Source organism: Peromyscus leucopus, chromosome 3, assembly GCF_004664715.2.
Source record: "Peromyscus leucopus breed LL Stock chromosome 3, UCI_PerLeu_2.1, whole genome shotgun sequence".
Classification (NCBI taxonomy): Eukaryota; Metazoa; Chordata; class Mammalia; order Rodentia; family Cricetidae; genus Peromyscus; species Peromyscus leucopus.
In genome coordinates this window covers 133060682-133077129 of record NC_051065.1, presented here as the reverse complement: position 1 = coordinate 133077129, position 16448 = coordinate 133060682, and the positions used below count along the sequence as shown (strand labels likewise).

The window sequence follows — 16448 nt, the reverse complement described above, 5'->3', positions numbered from 1 at the left end:
TGTGGTGGACCAGGGGTTTCCTCCACTGTTTTTGAAGATACTGACCACTTAAATAAAATAAAATATAATTCCAAAGAGTGTGAATACTTGAAAACCTCTACCAACTCTCATCTGCTTTTTAAACTGTGTATGTGTCGTGTGCAACCACTTCTATGACTGAAATCTACATTTATTATTCCCTGAATAGTCATGGTCCAGAGAGAGAGGGTGTGTAAGAATTAATCACTGAGATAAAAATATGGCGTTATTCTTTATTCAATGAATTAATCCCAACAGCTTTTGCTGAAGTTCATTTAAGATGTATATAATATCAATTTTACTAATTAAATATTAAGAATAAGGCTATTCAACCTAAAATTTAAAATGCAGTGAAAACAGCTTTAGCACAGAATCTTGAAAAGAAATAATTCCTTGCTGGGTTTTTATAGAATAAATAAATGATATAAAATAACATGTTAAATTTAGAGCAAATATTTTTCTCTTAAATATTCTTCACGCAATGTAGGTATAGCCTAATGATGGTTTTTATTTTATAAATTTGAGGTATATATCATCTTTTGATTACATAGTGAGATGGTTGCTATAACTAGGCAAATTAATATATTATCTTGCAGATACTTGTGTTGAAAAACTGAACATCTCTTCTCCCAGCAGATCTACAGTAGATAATAAAATGTTAATTGCAGCCTTTCAGCATCTAGACTTTTTACATAACTGCATCTCTCTCCTTTGACCTATGTCTTCCCTGTCCACTTTGGTCTTGTATGTTTGATCATTACTGTTTCTTCTCTTTTTTAAGCTTCCACATGTAAATGGCATCATGCCCCATTTTTTCAGTGTATGGCTTATTTCACTTAGCATCCTTGTGGAGGTTTGACTGGCCCCCATAAGCCCTTACTTTTAAATACTTGGTACCCAGCTGGTGAAACTGTTTGGGAAGATTAGGAGGTGTGTCATTGGGAGCAGGCTATGGGGTTTCAAATGACTCTTCCCAGCGTCTTTCTCTGTTTCGTGGTGTGCGCTCTCAGTTACTGCTGCAGCACCATACCTGCCTACCTGCTGTCATGCTCCCCATCATGATGGTCATGGACTCTAAATTGTGAACCCCAAATAAACTCTTCTATAACTTGTCTCGGTCATGGTATATTATCTTAGCAATAGAAAAGTAACTAAGACAGTCCTCCAACGTTATCCATATTGTTGCAAATGCATTAGCATAATTTTCAGTGTCTACTTGAACCTCATCTGTAAATTGTCTGCTCCATGTGTGTCTCCTGAGTTCTTCATTGGTTGTTTTGGTTCATGTTATATATGTATTTGCATTTTTGTGTTAAGGCTACTTGACTTGGCTTAGTAGAGGTCTTCAAAGTATTTTGGTTTATAAGTACTTTGTGAGAGTTTCCTGTATGTACTTTTATTATATGTATATTTATTATAAATTATATACATGCATTACTGTCAGTCTGTTTTAACATACTAGTTAAGGATTATTTTTCTTACCTTGCTGAAATTTGAAAGTGTGTAATCATGTGTACTAATCATGAGCACCCACATAGGAACTTATGAATTGAGTGTACAACATGATGTACGTCCTTTCCCAGCCAGTTCTATTTGCTCAGAAGCTGTCTGATAAGTCAGAGGGCATTGGCCACTGCGGTGAAGTGAGAAGAAGCTGAGGGTCACACCTTTGTTACCGTGTTACTTTGATAAAGAGGACCCTGTTAGTGTTTCCTCTGTATAAAGTGTAGAGGATAATTCTTGTGCCTATTTTGTAGGCTTATGATATTATGAGTTGATTTGTCTAAAAAGCTGTTAACTGTGATAGAGATAGGGAACACATTTGTTTTGCAAGTTTATGACACTGGGTATCTAAGAAAAATGCTTCATTTTCATTTATTCTGGAAAACAGTTGAGATACATGGCTTGGGAATAGTGTGAAATATCATTATGTAGGTTCTAAATTTCATGTCTATTTTGTGTCTCCTGAAAGTAAGAACTGTTGCATGTAATACAGTTGAGGATGATGTGGTGCACATTTAGTGACATACCTGGTTTTTACAGTGTAGGTTTCTGTTTAAGAAAGACCTGTGATTTAGGAAAAAGAAATCAATTTAGTTGGTAAATGCCCATATCATTAAACTAAGAACTTCCTTTAAAGAGCAAAGTAGCTATTGTTAGTGCCTGAAGATAAAATGGAGGAGCTAGCTTGAGTGTTGTCCATGAGTGAAGAATTAAAGGCATTGAGATGCACTGTGTAGACTTGGAACTGAAGTGGGAACAAATTGAAGGTGGTGTAGATGTACACCCAGAGGTGACAGGCAAGGCAGCTTTGAATGGAAGTGTCGATGACATTGGAAAAAGATAGATGTTTTTGAAGTGAATGAATTTAATAGAATAAGTTAGAGTAGAGGAGTTTAGTTGGAAGTTTTCCTGTGTCCCGCCTGGCCTGCGGTCAGGACAAATCTCTCCCCCTCACGTCCCTCAAATAAGCACACAGAGGCTTATATTAATTATAACTGCTTAGCCATTAGCTCAGGCTTATTACTGAGTATCTCTTACACTTAAATTAACCCATAATTCTTATCTGTGTTTAGCCACGTGGCTTGGTACCTTTTCTCTGTTCTGCCTTGTCATCTTGCACCCTCTGTGTCTGGCTGGCAACTCCTGACTCAGCCCTTCCTCTTCCCAGAATTCTCCTTGTCTGTTTGCCCCACCTATACTTCCTGCCTTGCTACTGGCCAATCAGCATTTTATTAAACCAGTGTACAAGGGCATTATCCCACAGCAGAGGAGGTCAGTAGGAGAGGCAAAGTAAAGGAATAGAATCCCTTATCATTCATAAAATAAATAAAAGCTGGAATTGGCAACTGTGTAGATCTTTGGGTGTGAAGCATTTAAATGTATTAATACCAGCATCGCAAATATGCTGGAAATCATGCACTCTTGTGCACACTCTGCTGGTTGGCACAGGCAGAACCCATGACCAGTGATGGTTTGAGTAGGCTGGGACTTGAAAGCTGGGGTCATAGGCCAAGCAGGGTCACATTCCTTCTGAACCCCCTCCTCTGTTCTTCTTGTATTCATGGGACAGCCCCAGAGGGTGGGAAGCAGGTCAGAAAAATATGCTTTCCCAGCTGAGTGGGAAGGACGGAGGCATGTGAATGCTTATTATGTCTGCTTTCAAAATTAACCGTTTAGCTCTTGGGGAAGGTTAGAGATGGTGCTTAAAACAAATGGAAAGCCTTTGTGAATTTGGAAAAGTGTTCTCAAAATTACACAGAAATATCTGACAGGATGATTGTAAAGGGGCAAAGAACTGCATGTGTGCAGGAGCCCCTGGTCCTTCTGGCCTCACACCTCCCCTGCTGGTTTCCAGCCACTCTCTTGAACAGTGTTGAGCCTACATGCTGCTCTTTTGCTTTGTTACAGCAGATTTACAAACAGAAGCCCTGAGCTTGAAGCTAACTGGGTAATTGGTGGCAGAAGTAAAATCTGACCGCATTCTAAGTCCTTCCTTAGTAGAATGGTGTCTGTGTGGCTTCTTTAGTGTCATGGAAGAAGATTGACATTAAGTATTTCAGTCACTGATTTCAGTTTCTCAGAAGGATTAATGGGAAAAGCGCTAGGCTAGCAGGGTAGAATCGATGGGAAGAGCTCGAGTTTTCCCCATCATCTATTGCTGTGTCACAAACCATAGAAAAACGCAGCAGCTGGGAACAGAGGCATGCAGATCTCTATGAGTTCGAGACCTGCCTGGTCTGTCTACATAGCCAATTCCAGACCACCCAAGGCTACATAGACTGTGTTTTGGGAGGAAAAAAGAAACAAACCAAAATATATGTATAGTTCTGCATGCATCCTTGGGGTGATGGGGAGTTCTTCTAGTCTCTACTGAGCCTGCTCTCTCTGTGATGAGATCTTAAGTAAAAGGTGCTTCTGATATTGGCTACTTCTACATGGCCATCATTAGCCTCTTGAATTTGTAGTTTTGTTTTCTGTGGTTTTATTTACATCAGTGGTCATCTGTAGCATGAACATATTGAATGGAAAATACCAAAAATAAACAGTCCATACATTTTGAATTGTTCGGTGTTCTGAGTAGTGTGATAACATATTGTGCCACCCTGACCAGGACATGAATCCTCTTTTGCATACTGTCTTCATGCTGTGTGGTATTGTGTTCCCCCAAATATTGTGTACCTTAATAAACTTATCTGGGGTCAGAGAACAGAAAAGCCACTAGATACTTAAGATAGGCAGTGATAGCACACACCTTTAATCCTTGCATTCCCGAGGCAGAAATCCATGAGTTCAAGGATACAGCCAAGCATGGTGACTCACGCTTTAATCCCAGAAAGTGAGCCTTTAATCCCAGGGAGTGATGGTAGAAAGCAGAAAGATATATAAGGCGTGAGGACCAGAAACTAGAGGCATTTGGCTGGTTAAGCTTCAGGCTTTCGAGCAGCAGTTCAGCTGAGAGCCATTGGGATGAGGACACAGAAGCTTCCAGTCTCGGGAAACAAGACCAGCTGAGAAGTTGGCCAGGTGAGGTTAGCTGTGGCTTGTTCTGGTTTTCTGATCTTCCAGTGTTCACCCCAATACCTGGCTCAGGTTTGATTTTATTAATAAGAACTTTTAATGCTACATCGCTGTTTATGTTACTTTCTTGGTAGTCATTTAGCACCGTCTTAGTTATAAGATCACCTGTTGTGATGTCAGTGACTGTATTCTAGTAACTCACTTTTAGCAGCCTCATTTATTTCATCTATTCAGTAAGGCATTGTACTATCTCATCATCTTAAGAGTAACTGAAGTAAACTAAGATATTTTGAAGGAATGAGACCATATTTCACATAGTTTTAATATCATACACGTGTTTCCACACATGAGAACACACAATCTATACAGGGTTTAGTAAAACTCACTGGGAGGTCTCAGACGATGTCTTCTATGGAGAAAGGGTCCTACTGTATCTGGGACTATGGGAATGGTTTAACTCTTTTTCAGGTAGTCTCTGATCTTCTAGCAGGCCAGCCCAGCCTCGCTATCTCACAATGAAAGGCATACAGGGACTGGAGACATAGCTAATCAGTTAAGATCATTGATTGCTCTTCTAGATGACCTAGGTTCAGTTCCTAGCAACCATGGTGGTTCACAACCATCTGTAACTCCAGCCGAGGGGATCCAACATGCTCTTCTGGCTTCCACGGGCAGCAGGCATTCATATGGTGCTGTGGGATGGTCTGTATGTCAAATTGCTCTGATTGGTCAATAAATAAAACACTGATTGGCCAGTGGCCAGGCAGGAGGTAGGTGGGACAAGGAGAGAGGAGAATTCTGGGAAGTGGAAGGCTGAGGCAGAGAGACACTGCCAGCCGCCGCCATGACCAGCAGCATGTGAAGACGCCTGTAAGCCACCAGCCACGTAGCAAGGTATAGATGTATGGAAATGGATTAATTTAAGTTATAAGAACAGTTAGCAAGAAGCCTGCCACGGCCATACAGTTTGTATGCAATATAAGTCTCTATGTTTACTTGGTTGGGTCTGAGTGGCTGTGGGACTGGCGGGTGACAAAGATTTGTCCTGACTGTGGGCCAGACAGGAAAACTCTAGCTACAATATGGTATACCAAAACATGCAGAGAAAACACCTATATACATAATTTCTTTTAAGTTAAAAAAAAAAAAAAGGCATCCAAGTAAAGAACACAAGCACAGGTCTCTTGAAGCCTAGGCTTAGTACTGGGGTTGTGTGACCTCTGACCTCTGCCACTTCTTGTCAGCAAGTGGATAGTCTGTTTAGCTCAGCTCTTGTTGGCCAGCTCAGATTTAGGGTGTGGGGTGAAGTAGATTGCATCTTTTGATGACAGCAGACTCCTGCCATAAAGCTGTAGATTCAAGGAGAAAGGAAGAAATGGAACACTTCAAGTCTCATAGCATATATGGAAAAATATTACTGACCCCCCCCCCATACCAAATACAGGATTAAACTGGATAACGGGCTCATTGCTGACCACGTGCTTCTTTTACATAGACATTAAATGTGGTCTTTTTAAAACATTCCTTAATGGTTATAATTCCTAAGCCCTATAGAACAGTTATTGTGTTCTTTTGCTGCTGTGTGTAATTGACTTGGTAGCCTCAGTGTCAGCTATTATAAGGTCCAGAGTGGGCCTCAGTGTTTCAAGACAGTTTTCTAGATGACATCAGAGCTCTGCCCACACCTACAGTGTAGTGTGGTAACTAGGTACTTGTCATGTTAACCCAGTTTTATTTTTCCTGTAAGCATTCTTCCTCAGATTAAGGTTTTGTTCACCCTTTCTTGCTTATTTGTCTGGTGATATGAGCTTCCCAAGAGTGGCGATAGCCTTTGATCCTGGTCATGAGTAAATTCTCAAACCTCAGAATTGTGCTTTTCTCACCTACTGTGATTTCTATTATACACTTTGTGATTAATACAAAAACAGCTTGTTAAAATACCACATGCTAAACCCTATGCCTTTAGTATACTGTAGAAACTTCTTGGGTGTTTATTAGTTATAGGGGATGTCAGAGAAAGTGTATAGTTGAATCCACAAAGCTTTTACTCTATGAACGCAATAAAAAGTAGACAATCTGAAGAATGTAGAGAAGGACAAATTTGTTCACAATTAGACTTCAGACTTCAAAGGTGGGGTGTGGAGCAAAAAGAAATCTAATGGATTGGAGTAGAAATTCTCCCCACGTCCAGAGAAGCCATATAGGGAGTATAGTTAGGCATGCCTACTGGAGGGTGGAGTAGAGGTGTGATATGGCATGCTCCCTGAAAGTGTGGTTATAAGTGTCAGTTATGGACACGTATGGTACAGGTGCAGCAAGACTTTGGGGGATATCGGAATTATGAACTCTTTGAGACAGTGCATTAGTCCTCAGAAGAAAGTCATGGAGAGTTAAGATGTTGAGATGATGTCCTAACAGAGGCTGTGGATTCAGGGACATAGAAGCGTGTGGTAGTGAATGGAGCTGTTCCATAGCTGGTTTCCTTATAGCCTAGATTTAGACTGGACAACAGGTCAGAGAAAGTACAAAGCTCTGTAGGACTAATATGGGATCAAGGAGTGGATTGGGAAAAACCAATGGAGATGATGATGGGCATTGATTGACTTATAGATTCTTAGAGAAAGGATCTACTGAAGCCAAAGTCTCATTTGCTAAAGGGTGGTGGTCATCCCAGGAATTTCAACTCTGTCCCTAGTGGGTATTTAGGTAGATATGTGAACTAACATACTAAATATATGCAGCCTTCTATTGTCTCAATGGATAGCAAAGTCTGTAGCTGATCAAGTCCCTTTTAAACAGTGTAGTATTTACCTGCAGTATATACACCCCTTCCTGTGTATTTTACATAATCTTTAGATTACCTAACCACCTATTGGTAAGGAAACATGCATTAATAGTCCCCCGTATTGATTAAGGGATAATGACAAGAAAAACTGTATGTGTTCAGTACAGACATAGCCATCCTAGGCCTCGTGATGTAGCATATGAATAAGACTTAAGGGATAGTGCTCAAAACAAGTGCTGGTGAGACCAGGCATCTGTGGAATGATGGTAGTTGTAGTGAGAGGCATGTCTCATCTCTTCCCTTGAATGGACTCAGCTTCTTCCTCACTGTGTGGCAGTCACAGAGCATCTTTGATGCCTTGTCTTTTCCCGTGATGCTTTCTGTCCATAGTTGTTAAATCTGTGGGTGTGAAATACATACATGGAGGACTGACACTAAATTTACTTAAGATCTTTTATGTTTTCTCTGTGTCACTTTGTAATAACTTTTTTAAAACTAGGAATGGCATTTTCTAAATATGAACTATTTAAAGATGTCAAACATTAATAATATGTGCAAATACTGAAGGGTAGTTTAATTTATATAATGGTAATTATTAAGTAAATGAAATCTAAAATCTAAGGATCAGGATTTCATGTTTCTATTTTCTATTCTTTTGTTAGTTTCATGCATCAGTGTTAACAGTGGACGTCTTCTGTGTTAATATTTAATCTTTTCCCTTGCTCTTCTTTGAAAAGTTCACAGCATGTGCTGAACCAGAGCAGACTTTGGTAGCCTTCCACCCCAAGTTGGCTGGTGCAGCAGTGCAGAAGGGACAAGGTGGAGGCTACGATCCCCAGACACCCCTGGGAGTCAGTATAGAAAAGGCTTTGACCTGGCTAAGCTCATAGACAGGACTACATGAAGAGTAATTAACAGCAATTACTTTCTTCCCTCCACTCTTTGGTCAGACTTGTTCCAATGAAAGTAGTAAGACTGGTTAAAATAATCTGTGTAATTAAGCTGCTTATGCAATGGAAATCAGGCTTTATTTTTTGTTTCTAGTTTGGTACTAGAGAATGGAACCCAGGGCCTAAATATGTTAGTCACCTTTCCATCAGTGTGACAAGGTAACTAAGAAAATTAACATATAAAAAGGGAGTCTAATTAGTGCTCTTTTGCCGAGGAGAGAGAACACTGACTTGAAAGCAACTTAAGGGAGGAAACTTCCCAGTTACTGAGGGATATCAGGGCAGGAACTTGATTGAAGCAGAAACATTGGAGGAATGCTAGATACAGGCTTATTCCCATGCTCATATGTCATCGGACGTTTCCTGTGCAGACCACCTGGTCCCAGATAAACACACAGCAGTTTACATTAATTACAAAATATTCATCTGATAGCTGAGGCTTGTTACTAGCTAGCTCTTACATGTAAATTAACCCATAATTCTTATCTATGTTTAGCCACGTGGCTTGGTAACTTTTCTTATTGCAGCATTCTCATCTTGCTTCCTCTGTGTCTGGCTGGCAACTCCTGACTCTATCCTTACTTTTCCCAGAATTCTCACAGTCTGGTCACCCAACCTATACTTCTTGCCTGGCTACTGGCCAGTCAGCGTTTTATTAAACCAATTCGAGTGACAAATCTTTACAGTGTGCAAGAGCTGTATCCCACAGCACTCACGAGCAGCTACCTTTGGTAAACAGCCCAGGCCCACACGCCCAGGGATGGTACTGCCCAGTGTGGGCTCGGCCCTCCTACATCAGTCAGCAGCTGAGAAAATGACCCCATAGATGTGTCCACAGGCCAGTCGGCTCAAGCAGTTCTTCAGTCAAGCCCCCTCTTCCCAGATGGCCCTGGATCTGTGTCAAGTTGACATTATTTTATGTGTACGTGTGTCTTGCCTTCGTGTTTGTCTGTGTAACACATGTGGACCTGGTGCCTGCAGAGGTCAGAAGAGGATGTTGAATCCCTGGAACTGGACTTGTGCTTCTGCAAGAGCAGCAAATGCTGCTGAGCCGTCTTTCCAGCCACCTAGTTTTTATTGTTGTTCCTTTTTAGTCCTCCTATGTTTTTCCATTGAGTTTCTTTCTTTTCTTTCTTTTTTTTTTTTTTTTTGAGTCAGGGTCTCATTATGTAGCTCTGGTGGTCCTGGAGCTCACTGTGTAGGTCAGGCTGGTCTTGAACTCACAGATTGTCCTGCCTTTCCTTCATGGGTGCTGGGATTAAAGGTATGCACCACCATGCCCAGCTCCATTGGACTTCTTTATACCATTGGCTGGCAGCTCTGGTTCAGTAGAAGCAACTTGCTTTCAGACTTGGAAGTTAATGCTTTTAGTTTCCATCAGCAGATATTTTTTGAGGATTAGGAAAAGATACAATTTTTAGATGAAGGGAACTCTCTACAACTCCTAGTCTGGGGAGAACTTCTATAATGAATGAAGAGGGGTGAGTTTTATCTTATATTTATTCTGTATTCATTAAAATAATTTCCCCTTTTTAATTTGCTGCTTCAGTGAAATGCATGAATTCCATCAGCATACTTGGTAATCTTGACTCTTGTGTTGATTAGAGAAACTGAATTTGGTTATGTTGTACCCTTTTAAAAATTAATAAACTTTGGGCTGGAGAAAATAATTACTGTAGAGAACCTGAGTTCAGTTCCCAGCACCCAAATCAAGTGTCTTACAACTGCCTGGAACTCCAGCTTCATGGAGCTGACACCTCTGACTTCCTTTGGCACATACACAGACACACATACATACACATAATAAACATAAAAAATAATAAACTTTGTATGTTAGGGTTAGGTTTAGCAAAGTTGAACAAAAGGCATAAGAAGTTCTGCACATAAACCCTCATGCACACCTTCCTCTGTTGTTGATACCATGCACATAAGAGTTGGTGCACATGCATCATACTTCCTTCCCACTCAGAATTTAGTGTATGGGAACTGACTCTACAGTTAGCTGAATGGATTGTGATAACTGTATAAGGATAGGTCTCTACCATAGTGATATACAAAATAGTACCATTGCCCATTGCCCTGAAATCCCTCTGTGCATTGCTTTGCTGGGTTTGTTTAGAATCTTGCTGTTGGAGGTAGTAACCAAGTCATCAATCATACAGTTTCCTTCTCCTGTGTCCTCATTTTCTTGGGCATTTAGGTTGTTCTGACCTCAGAACAGGAGGTGGGGGTGTCTGCTCTGCTCTAGAAGAGCTGGAAGCTGGAGTTGGTTACTTTGTAGTTTGACTGTTGTGCTGACTTTGTTTACTCTGTATGGCTCTGTCATATTTTAGAAATTGTGTTGGTGCATGTTAGTAGAGAATTGTGCAAATGTGGCATACTCATCAAAGTGTACTCAGTGTTATGTCAGCAGGAGAGGGTCTCTGCCTCCAGTAATGCTGTGACCCTGTACTTGGTCGGATTTTAAGATTTTAGTTTTGTATTATTTGGTATTTACTATAATTTTCTAACTCTTTATAAAATACATAATTGTATATATTTATAGGGTACAATGTGGTATTTTGAGAAATGTGTAATAATCAAATCAAGAGTAATAAGCGTGTACATCTCATGCATTTATTGTTTCTCTGTTAGAAACGTTCAGCATCCTCTATTGTAGCTATTTGAAATAGACAATAAATTGTTGTGAATTACAGTCGCCCTGTTGTGCTAAAGAACCCTGGAACTCCTCTACCTGACTACAGTGTTACATCCACTAACCACCTCTTTCTCCTCTACTTGGCTCTAATGTACCCATTAACTGCCTTCTCTCTCTCTCTCTCCCTCCTCCAATTCCTACCCTCTGGTAATCAGTATTTTCTGAAATCAACTTTTTTTTTTAGCTTTCTTGTGATTGAGAAAATGTTATTTGGTGCCTGCTTATTTCAGTTAATACAGTGTCCTCCAGTCACATTGGGATTTCACGTAGTCCACAGTGTAAGGTAACCTTAACTTCCTCTTCTTCTTAAATCCCCCGAGGGCTGGGTTCACAGGCAATTATTACACAGGCACGCACTGCTCTGCTCTTCCTGCTTGTGCAGCTAGACTTCTCTGCCGGTCCAGGAATCTGTGTTTTTGTTTATTGGTCTTGTGGTACTGGGGATCAACCTAGGGCATTGCATAGGCTAAGCAGGCCTTTCTACCCCTGACCTCCAGCCTGTCTTTAAACAGAGTACTTAAGAGATATCATAGGAGGGGTGGAGAGATTGCTCAGGGGTTAGGAGTTCTTGTTACTTTTTCAGATGACCCAAGTTCAGTTCCCAGAACCCATGTCAGGAAGCTCACAACTGTCTTAACTCCAGTGGATCCAGTGCCTCTGGCCTCACTTACATAATCCCACATGCAGATACACACCTATACATAATTAAAAATAATGAAAACAAATCTTTTAACAAATGTCATAGGAGTTCTTCATCCTTTTCTAAAATCTGGTGTCAGTTAGAAAGATCTCAGCTCTGTATTAAGCAAGTTGGGCATATTACTAAAATAGCTGTTTTACCTGGTAAAGAGGAAACTCCAAGGAGTGATACCTGGTTTGACATGACATAAGTAAACCTGACATTCCATACTTCTGAATTATAAGCCTAAGCATTCTCTTTAGTAGGAGTTCCTGCTGGGAATGGCGGCAAGGCAGATGCATTGCTGTTAAATGCCCAGATCTTGCTTTTTCCCTTTGGGCACCCAAGTTGGGATTAGCACCGGATTGGGGATGAGAACATCTGTGAGGCAGAGGAGGAAATAGCTAAGAAGTTTTTAGAGAAAGTGTGAAAGATTGACTTCTTATATTAGATACTGATTTATAGGGTTTCTCGGGAAAAACCATGTGATACGCTGGACAGGCATGGTGGCACATGCCTTTAATCTGGGAGGCAGAGATAGGCGGATTTCTGTTAGGTCGAGGCCAGCCTGGTCTACAAAGTGAGTTCCAGGACAGCCAGGGCTACATAGAGAAACCCTGCCTCAAAAAAACCATGAGATACTGGTGAATCCATACAAATGACATTGGATTGCTGCTTTGTCGTTAGTAGAGGCTCAACAGGCATGATGAGCGTGCAGGTGTTTCTGGGATCTGAAGCGACACTGCCGTTAGTGTACTTGGCCGGGCTGTGGCTGCTTAGTTCTAAGGCCTACAACATGGCTTCCCCCAGTAATGTTTTCACGGCAGCTTTGTTTCCTTGATGTGAACTCTTAGGATGAAATGCAGTATTGGCGGGCTTTTGTTTCTCTTTATAGAACATGAAAACTATGCGTGCAGTTACTCAAATGTGAGCCCTTGTGTCTGTCAGTGCTCACTGTGGAGATACAGTAACAATCTTACATGGTAGCCCTCATCCTTTCAGATGTCAGAGAAACAAAATCTTCTTTCCTTCAGAGAATTTTCAGCTACAAAGAGAAAGTGTTGAAAAGTCCAGATAAACTTTCTTTTTTACTTAAATTGGAAAACATGAGATTAAGTCAATATACTATGTCAAATAACCTGCCAAGTACAGGGGCTACAAAGATGAGCTGCACAAAGTCTACAGATCCTTGGAACCTCATAATGCTCATTGGACTTTGAACTATTTGCTACATTTGTTGCTAGGCACTATGGGAAAAATACATTTCGTACTAAGACTTCAGGCCGGCCTGGTACTTGCTGTGTTGCTCGGACTAGCATCAGACTTACAAGTCTGCCTCAGATTGGGTTATAGCAATGCAAATCATACCTGACCCCTACTTTACCCTGTCTCCACATGGATACAAACCAGTTTCTGTCTGAGATTTGGAGGGCAGAAACTCAGAAACTACTTTCCTTTAAGCTTTTGTCCCTTTGATTTGTGTGACAGCTGCTGCTTTGGAGTTCTTAGGCTGCTAGGTGTTTCTATGTGTGATCTCGTCTGTTGCCCCCCATAGGGACCCAGTCACCACTAACTGAGCATTTATTTAGCTGTTAATATATAAGCATTTGACTTTACAAATGAGGAGATAGAACTGAGATTCATATTCAGGGTGAGTTAGAATCATGGGTTTGTGTCCCATCTAAAAAGATCCAGGTTGTGCTTTGTAGAAAAACTTCCTTCTGCAAAAAACCCCCAGCAACCTCAGATCAGAACTGTTTGAGGGAAGAGACTGTATCCGTAGTAAACGTGCACAGACTGCCCCTTGGTGTCAGAGGTCATGGAACCCATGGCAGCAAAGCTGGGTAAGGGGAATTGCTGAACTAACCAGCTCAGAACAGCGATACAGGTCTGAATGTGCTCAACTATGGAATCATTTTATATTACTTTTTAAAACTACTGTACTGATAATCCCAGTGGTTGAGAATAAGACCACTACCACAGTTTAAAGCCAAATTTGAAGCAAGCATTAATTAAATACTGGCCAGGTGGATGGGCTCAGGCCAGGTCCATACCCAGGTTCTCAGGAAATGGCCCAGAATCGTGTATGACAAGGGCTTAAGAAGGAAAACCCATAATTTATTGCATTTCCCATCAGGCCCAATCAGGGGCAAGTATATATCCTGACTGTTTCCTGCCTGGTGCCTCCCAAGACAAACTTGTTTAGTAGAGTGAAAACATGTGACTTGTTAGCTCCCACAAACAATATCTTCTAGCATTTCTGGAACTATCTGTCCTTCGGCAAATGCTTGTAGATCAGAGGCTTTTTGTGTCATTGATCTCTTAGGCATAGTAATTAAAAAAATGTAACTTTGGCTCTCACGCTACCATGTCATTTGATACAACCATTATCATAAACCTTGATCAAATTTATAATGAAGTTTAAAAAAAATGAAGACCATAAAATTAGTTTTCCAGTTGATATGGTTCCTAGAATAATATAGTAAAGGAGGCCATATTATTCTGACGACATGGGAAATTGACTAACTACATTCAGCAAATTGTGTGGTTGTCCTTACCTTATTTCTTTCAAGTTCTGGGCTTCTCACTTTATGGCTTTCTGTTTTATAAGGAGACAGTAGTAGCCGAGGTTAGCTAAAGTGAAGTGCTACTCCCCCGGGAGGTCCTGCCCCACCTCCCTCCAGCCGTTTGTATCCCAGCCTCCTGGCTCCTGTGGTGACAGTAGAAGTCATATGTAATCTTGAGAAGGTAGACAACAGGACAGTTTGCTGTGGTGATCCACTGACACAGGCTGGCCCTCAGATACCCCAGCTTTTTTATTGGTGCCTTACTGCAGCACAGTGGCTCGTCCTTTGTATGTGTATGTTTTAGTCACTTGTAGATAGACATTTCGGTCGTCATCTTTGAACTCCCGTTATGAGCTGTTCAACTCCTCTCCTGTGTGATTCAACTGATGTCAGTACAGTTTAGAACAGAGTCCAGAGAAATGACTGAGCCCAACATCAGATATAAGCAAATGTTTTCTAGTGTGCCTTTGTTTTCTAGCTGGGTGCAAATGGAAGTTCTCAGGCTCTATTATGGAAAAGGCTTGTCGTGGTTCTATAGGACAGATTAAACACAGCCGGGAAAGAAGTAGTTGGTCCAGTCTCGCAGACTCTCACCGCCCTCTGCTTATTTTCCTGTTTGTATTCCTGGGAGCAAACAGCTGGGCATCCACTTTATCTTTATTCCTTTACTTAAAATGTGATTCTCCAAAGAGGTAAACTAGGCTTCCAGACTTAGAAAAAACTGCTTTCTCCATTTGTTATTCACTTTTTCAGTTGAAATGATGATGCATTTGTTGTATTAAAATACTGTTTGAAAGTTGCCCACCATCCTCCACTTTATATGCCAGCAGTGTGTGCTTCTGTCTTCCTCACTGTAGGGCTGTTCTAATCTGTCCTGCACGCTGCTGTAATCAGTTTCTAACCTCTGCACAGTATGTCCTTACTAACACACCTCATTAGAAAATCTCAATAGTATCACCTTCAGGGATGAAATGTGCGCATTTGAAGCTACTTTTAAAGTATTTCTGGACTGATTAAATGTATTCTAAAGCCCTTTATATTTGCTAAATCTTCAGGTTTCCGTTCAAAGAAAGGGCCATGAGTAAATAAGAACTTTAATTTGATCACTTAAATCAACCAAGTATTTGAAACACTTTTCAAAATACCTTTAACTTAGGTGTTGCTCTGCATCTGCATTTTTTATTTTTTTGTTTTGTTTTTACATCCCAGCTGTTTCCCCTCCCTCCCTCCCTTCCTCCTAGTCCCCTGCATCTATATTTTAAAAACAATATGTTATATGAAAATGTTATTTTTTTTCTGACTACAGAAGAAATATATATCCCTATTGGAAAAATACAGAAAATCAGTTTGAGAAAATACTCACTTTCTGTTACTCTAGACAGAGGCTTGGCTGATAGCATTTCATTTCCTTTGTGTATAAGCCAAGAACATTGAAATCTTATCATTGTAATGATAACTTGGTGCACTTAACATTTTCAGTTAAATACATGATCCTGTAGCCAGAAGTTTTCCTGTGTTCTGCCCGGTCCTGCAGCCGCTTGGTCCCAAGTAAACACACAGAGGCTTATTATTATTTACAAACTGTATGGCCTATGGCTCAGGCTTCTTGCTAGCTAGCTCTTATAACTTAACTCAACCCATTCCTATTAAGCTATATTTTGCCATGTGGCTTTGTGACATTAGTGGCTTTGTGACCTTACCTGTTCTCTCCACATCTTGCTTCTCCTGGCAGAGGCTCACAGAGTCTTCCCCGACTCTGCCTTTCTTCTCTATCTCTCTTAGATTTCCCTCCTGGCTCCATTCTGCCCTGCCATAGGCCAGTGCAGCTTTATTTATTAACCAATGGGAGTAACACATATTCACAGCATACAGAAAGACATCCCACCGCATGGTCCTTTAGGTTTTTGTTAGTATTGTTAGAACTCTCCATGATGAAGATAAGTCTAGTGGTGTCTCTCCCGCCTCTGTGGTCCCCTTCTTTTCCCAGACACTGGTGGCAATTGCCTATATGTAGTGATAATCGTTTGGGGTCAGTACATATGGCTTCTTGCTTTTTGGCAGAGTCTTACTGTGTGTCCTGGGCCATCCTGACCTAGAGCTCTCTGTCTTTCTACTTCAACCTCCTGAGCGCTGTGAATACAGGTACATGTCGTCACCATTGGCATCAGTTGTAAACTTTCGACACTTCATAGTGAGGTCTACAAATTAAAAATAAAACCTTAATTCGTAG

The 16448-nt window shown here is 40.9% G+C and overlaps 1 protein-coding gene across 43 annotated transcripts in view; it reads left to right on the top strand.

Moving 5' to 3' along the window:
* The window catches only part of Plekha5 (pleckstrin homology domain containing A5), a 185638-nt gene that overhangs the window by 11894 nt on the left and 157296 nt on the right, over positions 1–16448 (top strand). The window lies entirely within an intron of this gene.